The sequence below is a fragment of the Trifolium pratense genome, linkage group LG3, assembly GCF_020283565.1.
Source record: "Trifolium pratense cultivar HEN17-A07 linkage group LG3, ARS_RC_1.1, whole genome shotgun sequence".
Lineage (NCBI taxonomy): Eukaryota > Viridiplantae > Streptophyta > Magnoliopsida > Fabales > Fabaceae > Trifolium > Trifolium pratense.
Window position 1 is genome coordinate 20377658 of NC_060061.1, and position 10782 is coordinate 20388439.

A 10782-nucleotide genomic window follows, 5' to 3' on the forward strand; every position below is an offset into this window, starting at 1 on the left:
GCGTTCATAATTTTTCTTATAACAAATATATTATATTATATATAAATAATAAAACGAAAATGGTCCAAGAGAAATTCTCGACGGTTCATAAATAATAAATGAACATGGACCACAAAGAAATTGTCAACAAGTCACTATAATGTATCCATATCCTTATCTTATAACAAATGAGACAATTTGTGTTAAGAAACATGGCATCTATAGAAAAGCTAGAAAACTTTTATTGATGTTAATAGTATGTGTAGTTTGACAGCTTTTTGGTTTGCGGGGTTTTCAAACCCCCTCTAATTGAACGACCAAGAATTCTTTTAGTGTTTTCCAGTTTGCGGGGGATTATAACCCCCACTATTTGGAAGTTGATATTATAATTTACCAGGTTATTAACCTCCTTTAAATTTCTGCAAAAAAAAAAATCTCTATTATTAGTAATTCTCGTGTGCCTTTTTGAAGTGTCCCTTCTAATATTTTATTGTTTTATAATTTATAAATGTTTTAAAATGTGTAATTCATTTTGTCAAAGTATATATTCAAGTATATTATTTTGAGAAAAAACTACTCAAAATTTTTATTTAAAATAGAATTTTAGTTTATAAAAATTCACGTTTGATCAATCTTTGTTAAAAATAATTAAATTTTTGTTAGAGAGATTAATATAATATTATAAATATAATTACAAGAACTAATTAAAAGTATTAAGTTTACACATGAATTGACATAAAATATATTTCATTATATATTTTAAAAATTTATTTACTAAAAATAGTAATAGTCCACCTTTTGACTATTTTTGAAATACCCATATTAGACACCATCAATGTGATGTTTTCTTTTAGTAATTTTTTTTGTATATTTGATTTATATTTATAGTGGTCCTCCCCAATTTTTTGAGCTAGCTCCGTCACTGATAATGAGTATAGTTACAATTATGAAAAAATTAGGTACAAACACTACAAAAAAAATTGTGAATAACGACAGAATGATAGGGGCGGTTCACTAAAACCGTCGTCGCTATGTTGTTTTCATGAGTTTGCGACTGTTCATTCTAAACCGTCGTCGTCATATCTGAATATTACGTGCTACCCTTTCCTTGTTCCCTCTTCTTTTTTTTGCACTCACAAATTTGGCTTCCATTCACAAATCGTTCGATCCTTCAACAATAAATCATCCTCAGAAATCCTTCATTTCAGAATTGTTCAATCGAGTTTCAGAATCGTTCAACCCTAGTTTCATTTCAACAAAGCTTCGATTCAATTTCTCAGAAATCCTTCATTTCAGCATCATTCAACTTGAATTGTTCAATTGAGTTTCAAAATCGTTCAACCCTAGTTTCAACAAAGCTTCGATTCAGTTTCTCAGAAATCCTTCATTTCAGCATCGTTCAACTTCAGAGTTGTTCAATTGTGTTTCAGTTATCTCATTCGGAATCGTTCACGGTTCATCACTCATTTAACCTTCAAATTCTTCGTTGGTAATTAGGTATATCAAATTTATTTATTCATTTGTTATATGTTTTGATTGAGTATGAATAATTAGGGGTTTGAAAAATTTATTTATTGCTTTGTTGTATGTTTTGATTGAGTATGAAGACTTAGGTATTTCAAACTTTCCGACGGCCGCAATGTTGAGACAAAGCTAATATGAACAGAGCTAATATGAAATGATTAATTCACACTGTAATGAGCTTTTCAATATTGAGGTAGATAGGGCTTAAATTCTTTGCATCTTAGTTTCTTAAATCAGTGTTCTATCTCACTAACCTATGATATCATTTATTCATTTCTTTTATAGATTTTGGAGGAAGGTAGTGGAATAAAGAATCGTGTTGTTTGACATAGATCAAAGCTCGAACTTTACACAAAGGTTTGCATCTAAATTAAAGCTTATTTGCTTGTTTTGAATTCTGGTTTTGTATTTGTGTTTTGATGGATAGGGGTTTTGTTCCTATTAATTAATAGTGAAAATTAATGGTTTTCCTTTGTGATTTCTCATTAGTCTCAATCACTACTTGACCATTATTTGAGCTTAAAATTAATTTTCCGGGTCTGTACCAAATGAGATTCATAAGCTCAGGTACATTAGTTGACATTACTATAAGTTTTTGATCTAATAAGAGCTATATGGGTTAACATTATAGTATTGTTATTGACATTGAACCAAATATGAAGCAAATAGAAGATAAAGTGATGTTGGTATTTTGGATTTGGTTTTGCTTTTCTACACTTTCACTTTCCAATCAAGTGACTAATTTATACCTATAATGAATGTCAATGACCTTTTTCAATAACTTTGTGGATCAATACTTTGCTTTTGCAAAATTTCATGTTTCAGTTTCTTTTGGACTCTTCTGCATTTGTTTTGATCATTTTTGTGTTGTTTTGAAGTATGTTAGTTTGATGAGGATGTTAAGATGTTAGATTATTAGGACACTGAGTTGTTCATGAGCCTGCATGATCTAGAGTTTTACTGCTATGAATTTTTAAATTATGCTTTTGAAACAACTGAAGACTGAATATACTTACTGCTCTAGTGTAACAGGATCTCATCTTGGGCCTGCGGTTTTACACGAACTGTTGTTCTTCAATATCTCATCTTGGGCCTGCGGTTTTACACGAACTGTTGTTCTTCAATGGTACTCTATTTAGTACAAAATAATGTCAAGTATCTTACATTAAAATAAGATTTTGTTCTTACACAAGTATCTTGAGCTCTACATGCTAATCTGCACATTCTTACTAAATAAACATATCTTGTTATGAATTTTAAAGTTCAAATTGTTAATTTGTGGATGATTTACCTCCAGATTCTATCCTGGTGTTACTGATGCATTAAAATTTGCAAGCACAAGAGTGTACAATGTACATTGTCACCACAAAACAGGTCTGACTTCTCTCTCTGCTCCTACCATGAAGACAATAGTCCTAATCCTATGACATGCCATTATTTATACTTTTGCCAATAATTAGCATCTGATAAAATTTATGAATGTGAATTTTGTAAATGTTAATTACCATTGCCAATAATTAGGATATGACACAAATTCCTAATTGGCAACATCTGATTTATCATATTTCACAGACCCTGAAATGAAACTAAATTTGCAATAGCTGGTCATACTTGGTCTATGTACTCATTGAAGGATTAGTAATAGTAATAGTGGATATGCAATCACACATGCTGCATTAAATTGTAGTACATGAACACTAACTAGGATTCTTTGTTTTGCATATGATACTTTCTTTTGAGCTTCCATTCACTTTAATTTCACTCCTTAAGTTTAGCAGCGGTAGTACAAAGATAGGACCTCGTAAGAATTCAATGACTTATGCAGAGAAAGGAGTGCTTCATTTTGGGTAAGCTGCTCTTTTTTACCTGACGCTATTGTGCTATTAATTAGTCTGGCTTGATCATGAATAAGGTTTGCTTGCTGCATTTTGGTTTTACAATACCGAAGTTTTCTGGTTTGGCAGGTTGTGAACATGTTTGTTCTTTCTGATTAATAAATTGGTAATTAGGTATATATTTTGATTATTCAAATTAGGTATTCCAATTATATATTCATGTGAGTGTTTTGGTAGATTTGTATGTTTTGATTGATTATTCAAAACCGCCGCTAACCGCTTGCAGAACCGTCGCAAACTGGCTAATTTCTCGTAGTGAAATGACTTATTTATAGGCTAACTAACTAGACTAACTAGTAACTAGTACAATATTAACCATGCAAGTTGGGATATTTTTTTATTTCACTATACAAAATTTTCTTTAGGGCATAAAATGTAAACTCAATTCTAAAGAGCAATAATGCCACATGGTGAACTCTATTCTAAACACGATGTAGACTGTAGTACAATTGAAACACGTGAAAAGTATAATGATTTTGTATTATTAGGGTGGCAAAAGAGATGGATTGGATGAGATGTAGATGGTATAAAATCGATGGATTCTAAAAATTCATTTTAAAAAAATTCAATATAATTCATTTAAAAAATATAGATGGATTGGGTGTTTGTTGCCGTGGTTGTTTCGTCCTTTGTGCTCTACTCGTCGCTCATTTGGTGGTTGCGCGAAGTTTGGTGATTTGTGAATCAAACCCAGTGAATTGGTTGCGCGAAGTTTGGTGATTTTTGAAATTTCACAAGCTATATAAAATCAAATTAATATGTAACTACACTATTTATCCACCATTGCATAGTCTTAGTTTATTCTATAAACAATAATTTGAATGTATTTAAAATACACGGTTGAGAGATTGTTAAAAGTAAGATTTTTCATTAATGTGACACAAATTAGGATTTGAAGTTCATAAATTTTACTTTTTGGTAAGAAAATTTGAAGGAACATCGCCGAAAACAACTGATGAGGCTTCCGATGCGGTTGTGATGCGGCTTCTGATGCGGCCGTACACGTGAATTAAGATCACACCACAATTGCGGTGCGATGCGGTTGCGGTAGCTACTGCATCAGCAATACTGCAGCCACAATTGCGGATGCGGACCGCAATTTAAAACCTTGCATAAATCGTCTATGTGTTAGCAGTTGATTCATTCACCTATACACTTTTTTTAATGGCAAATAGGTATATATATAATAGTTAAAAGAAGTCAGAGTACAAAAGTACCAGAAGTACTCAAAGAAAAAAGAAAAAAAGATACAAAATAAAAACAACATAAAAGAACTCCCAAAAGCTTTAAACATTTTCTGCATATGTATCACCCATTCAGGTTTGATTATGTGGTTATGATTATCCATACCAGTCCTAGTGACTGATTCCGAAATGATTTGATATCCTCATTATTCGATGTTAGAGTGTTGGACCGAAAAAAGCTATTCTACCGAAAAAAGCTATTCTACTTGTTGTTGTTGTTGCTGGCTGCAGGGAGTTGTTGACTCTTGGATAGATTATACTGATGATTGGTTCATTCACTAGATTATAGACTTCTAATTAATCTTTTAGGATTACCTAGAAGTTATTTGTTTGAATAGTCCTCCATTTTTTATGGACTCACTATGTTAGGTTTATATCCCCTAGTTTTTGTATATACTTTTTTTCCTTTTTTATAACAAGAAGATCATATAGACAAATGATGTGGTAAAGTCTTCTTTATTCCCTAATGTCTAAATGCTCTCCGCATAAACAAAAAAAACTATTAAACATAAAATTCATATCTATTATTATATTTTTAATGGATGGATATTCATCGAACTCATATGTTAAAGTATAATTTTAGTTATTTATACTATTGATTGAATATTTAATTTTATATATTTTTTAACTAGATCTTTTAAAGTAGTTCTAAAATATATTTTTGTTACCATGATACAAATATGAAGTTTTTACACTATAAAAAATCTGCTTATTTTTTCTGCGGAAAATAATCTGTAGGTATTTCCAAGGCATTTCAAGTGGATTTTGCCACTACGAGCAATTTTTTGCGGATTTTTTCTGTTTCAGGAAAATCCGCAGGTATTCCTAATATTTTTCCTGTAGATTTTTCACTCTGAGCAATTTCCTGCGGATTCTTTAGTTTTAGGAAATTTCGCAGGAATTCCCAACGATCTTCCTGTGAATTTTGGCATTCAATTTTCCTGCTAATTTTACTACTTCAGAAAATTTCACAGGTAGCTTTTGATTTTTTTTTTATTTAAAAATTATGATTAAGATTTAAAAAATATTAACAAATAATTTTTTAGAATTTTAACAAAAATATTAACAAATGATTAATATTGTTTTACTTTATATCAATTAATTTTTTAGAAATTTGATGTTTTCCTTCGGATTTGGACCAAAACACCGCAGGAAACGATTTTGATTCCCAGCTAAAACTTTTGTGGGTAATTAAATAACGATTTTGATTCGCAGGAAACATCAAAATGAATATTGAATAACGATTTAATTGAATTTCTCTACGATTATCCTAACATTAAATCATCAAAGCCAATAGTCAAAAAACATAAATCCCAAAATTTCCTAAATATTAAGTTACAAATAAAGAGTCTTCATTAAAATGTCTTAATCATTAAGTTACAAATCTTCTAAATCTTCATCAAATTTGCGTCAAGTCATCCCACACTCCCTCTCCCATCCAACTTGGTTTATCTTCAAAATCTTTCCGAACTTCTTGCATTATCTGAGACATCTTAGCTGCACCCCTTTTTTCAAAATTGCGTTTCACTTTGTCTTTGTGTTTCGGCGGCCATGTAAATGTTTTCTGTTAAAAAAAAAAAAAAATTAAAGATAAGTCAAAGAAAAGTTGAATATGTGCTAGGTGTGAATAGATTTAATTACCGTAAATAAGTCAAAGAAAACTTGAACTATCTTGGCTAGTAACTTGAGGTTGAATGACTTGAGGTTGGGGTTAAGGTCGGGTTGTTGCTAATGTTAAATCTAGAGATAACAAAGAGAATGACAAAAGAGACTATTAGGGTTTCATTAGAAAATCAAAATGCAAGTCTTACAATAAGAATATATAATAGGGAAATACGGAAATAGAAAAGTCTAAATTACCCTTCATGATAACTAATAATAACTATATTATCTAACGGTTAATTGCTTATATGAAGCAAAACCACACAGTGGAATTTTCTTACAAAAAAGGAAGCTTATAATGTTGTTATAATGCATGACAGTGATTTCATGTTTTTGTGCATGTAATAATTAAGTCCTCTTCATCCAAGGAAGTAATCTGAGAGGCCTTAAAAAAGATATGTTTTTATTTCTTAATTCAAATTAATTCACGACTAGAAATTTCCTATTTTCCTTCAGATTTTGCTGCGGAAAAAACTCCACAGGTATTCTCCCAAGAATTTTTCTGCCAATTTTAATATAAATTTTTTAAAATTAAAATAAATTTTTATCAATATTAATTAAAAAAAAAAACGAGTCATCAGATACTTTCATATAAAAACATTTGCATTTTCAATTGAGCTTTTGCATTGTGTTAGTGGTAGATTCTCTCTAATTACTTTTCATTATAAGGTGTGTGGTGTGAAAATTTGTGCTTAGTGTTTAGTAGATGGAAAAATTTGCGTTGAAGAGCATGTTTATCTTGTTTATCTGTCGGTTTATTCACTTCATTGTGTTTCACCCTAATATAGACTTTCACGTGGATTTCTATTGAGGAATTTGTAAATATGTATTTTGTATGAATAAAAGATTTTATCCATAACAATATAAGAAAGGTGATACTCCTCGTAAAGTCAAAATTGTCCTTACTTAAGAAATTGTCATGTTTTCCAAATGAGGGCAAATGATGTCAAAAGTTGTCACAATGAATCAATTTTGGGAGCCAAATTCTAATATTCAAATTTCAAATATCAAATTAAACATATTTATATATATCACTCATATCACTTCCTTCTTATTTCATCTTCTCTACTCTTTTATTTGTTCTTTGATTTTTCTTACTCCAATTTCATAATGATGGCGAATTCAGCAAGTGTACTGAATCGTGCAAGTAATATATTTAAAACGGTAAGACCGAGTGTCGAACTCAAGAATCGCGTTATACTGTTGAACCACAAATCAATTTAACGGCGGCCAAGCGATAAAAGCATTAAGCGCGGAGATAAGTAAAATAATTCAATAAACTTCTTCAATAATCATAAATCAAATCATAGAACAAGAATAGTCATCTAGATTTACTCATCCCTAACAATAGAAAATTAGCTACTCATAACAATCAAAAGAGGAATTAAGAATTACACAATTGCACTTGAATGGTCGAAAGAATTGTTCTCCAAAGTGCAAGGAGATTCTCCTCTCTCTCTCTCTCGTCCTGTGCTGCCTTCTCTTCTCTCAGTCTGTGCGTGGATCCCCTTAGGTTCCTGTACTCGTCCCTTATATATCAACACAAGTAGCCAAGACCTATATTTTTCTCTCCAGTTCCGTGTAGTGCTTTTTTTCAATAATCAACCAAATGTTTTTCACTTTGTGACATGGGCCAGGCTCACATTTTCTATTCTCACCCCACAAAGACTTTGCACTTATGATATATACTTGTTTTGTACAAAATTATGGGACTTTAAATTGACTATTTTTTCATTCAAACTTTCTTACCTGCTGACAATTCAAATAAAACACTAAACTTTGGCGGATTAGAGATCAGTCTAAAGAAAACATATATAAGTCACACAAATATTTCAAAACCACAATTTATTCAAATTTCCCTTAAATTAATTATTAAACTAATAACAATAAACTAAAACTTAATTAAAAAGACTCTAAAAACTACATTTGACGAGACGTAATCACAACCCCAAACTTATTCTGTTACTTGTCCTCAAGGAACAAAACTTCAAAAAGTGAGTGTGCAATTAAACTTCAAACACGTGACCAAACTTTCCTGTCAATCTATCTTCATAATCAATATTAGCAAACATGTCAGCAAACAAAAATATCATACTCAAGATCACTTTCATCCACAAACAATCGATCAAGAACGCAATGCAATTCATTCAACACTTATCCATCAAACTCATATCTCTCTCTTCACACAATCTCACAAAATTCTCTCAAGTGTTTAAGGGTTAAGAATATCACTCAAATCCTAGATCATGCATCCGCCTACCATAAGCTTGAAAAAATTCTATACAGCAATCACAAAATAATTATGCATACACTTTTAGAGGACTTTTCAGGTTATAACGGGGCTTAGGTGAAGGTGGGATATATATTTTTGGATAGTAGGCTAAAGACTTGGAGTTAGATAGACTATCTCAATATGTCCACTTGTTACAATTCACACCAAAACCTTTAATAAGATAAAACTTGAGAGCTTAGAGAACTGTTGTCTAATCACAACCTTTAGCACAAAAATTTAAATGCATATTTTTGGCTTTTGATTTTCTTTTCTTTTTTTTTTTCTTCCAATTTTTCTTTCTTTCTTTCATTTTTTTTTCAATTCTCTTTTTTTTCTTTCTCTTTCACAGTTCTTCAATTTTTTTGTGTTTGCTCTCTTTTCCCCAAAACCATTCATTCTTCTTTCAATTGTCACCCCAAACTTAAAGGTTGCTATCCCATGAGCAACCCCAAACTTAAAATTTTACCAAGACTCAATGAGAAGTCCCTAATTAACTCCAAGTAAGGTGGGTATATTTTTTTTTCGGTCTTTGGCTTGTAATGTGGCTCAGTAACACAATAAAAGGGTATCAGGCTCAAAGGGGTTTAGCAAAGGATAATATTATTCATAGGGTGGTCAGAAAAGGCTCAAGGTACCAAACAACATGCCTCAGTGTAATGCAAAAATCATATGCAATGCCGTTAAGAATAAATGCAAGTTCTGAAGGAAAAACACATGTCTGGACATATCACACATCAAGAAAAAAAATTCAGGTGTTTAGGCTCAAAAGTTCACAGTTGGGATAATAGAGAGAAATAAGAGCATAGGCATCATGTCAAACAAAAGATATTATTCCATCAAAATCATCGGCAGACTAATATAATCAAAAAGCAATCAATTGTGCAAGCTAACAGTTTTTTCTAAGATAGAGACCAACTAACAGTTCAATCAAGTTAAGTGTTCAAAATCAAACCACACAAGAAAATCAATATTTCAAACAGATCAAATTCGGGACGTGACTAATTCTCTCAAAAGTATTTATTCAGACTCAACAGGCAATTTTAGAACTAACATAAACAAGAAAATAAAATTGAAATTAAAGCTAAGTTACCTCTCATGGGTTGCCTCCCATGCAGCGCTTCTTTAATGTCATTAGCTTGACACATCAACCACTATTAAGGTGGCATATATGACACAAAGAACACATCATCCTTCTTCTTCATTTTGTTGGGTAGGAACTCCATGAACTTGAGATATAGATGATGCTTCTTCCATAACTTTTTCAGGTGGAAATTGAAGAACAAGGCATAAATGTCATCCAAAACTTCGTCAATCTCCTCTTTTTTCTCTACCTTGTTGCTAAAAAAAATTTGAGGAATGTTTTTATGTTGAGAAATTTCTTGTTCAACATATTCACTACTCAAAAGTCTCAACTTTCGAGTTTCCACTAGATCATCCTCAACTTTTATTAATTCTTCCTCCTCATCTTTCTTTTTCACATCAATGAGGTCATCTCCAATCTCCAACTTCTCATTCATCTTTTCAAATTCCACTATTTGTTCATATAATCTTTCGCATTGGCTTTCAAATTTGTCAATTGAACCTTGATTAATATTCATGAATTCAATCAAAACATCTTTGATGTGAGAGTTCTTGTCATATGAATCTTTCGGTAACACTTGAGGAGGTAACATTTGTTCCCAATTGATCTTTTTCATGTAACATTCCTCTTCTTCTGGTGGTGGAAAATTATACTCAAAAGTTTCATCCTTATACTCTTCTTCATAAACATCATCCCTAAGAAATCGCACCTGAAGAAGCTCTTGTTCAAATTCATCTCTCGTGATTTGTCCCTCAAGTATCCGACATTGAGCAGTTAGAAGACAAGTATCAAGCTCTTCCAATATTTGTCGTAGGACAGAATCATCAAATTCTTTCATGCTCTATGGTGAATAAGTATCTCAATCAAAGAAGAAAAAAAAACACCACTAGCACACAACATTAGTAATCTCAACAAATAAAACAAAAATAGAACAAAAATAAAAAATAAAAGAAAAACTATAATTTTGTTGCAGAGCAAAAAATTCCAATTAAGCAAAAATAAAAATTCAACAGTGATTTGGCAATCCCCGGCAACGGCGCCAAAAACTTGATGGCGAATTCAGCAAGTGTACTGAATCGTGCAAGTAATATATTTAAAACGGTAAGACCGAGTGTCGAACTCAAG

General features: G+C 31.3%; 1 long non-coding RNA gene across 3 annotated transcripts; it reads left to right on the forward strand.

Annotated features, from left to right (window-relative positions):
* Positions 1–947: 947 nt before the first annotated feature.
* Positions 948–3880, forward strand: LOC123912703. 3 transcript variants are annotated; one of them, XR_006811445.1, is made up of 5 exons: positions 948–1476; positions 1587–1696; positions 1789–1860; positions 2528–2629; positions 2801–3880. It is a non-coding gene; the product is annotated as an uncharacterized LOC123912703 (long non-coding RNA). The 3 variants fall into 3 exon arrangements; XR_006811446.1 differs by having other exon boundaries at positions 2536–2629; positions 2801–3574; XR_006811444.1 differs by lacking the exon at positions 1587–1696 and having other exon boundaries at positions 2801–3461.
* The last annotated feature ends 6902 nt before the right edge of the window (positions 3881–10782 follow it).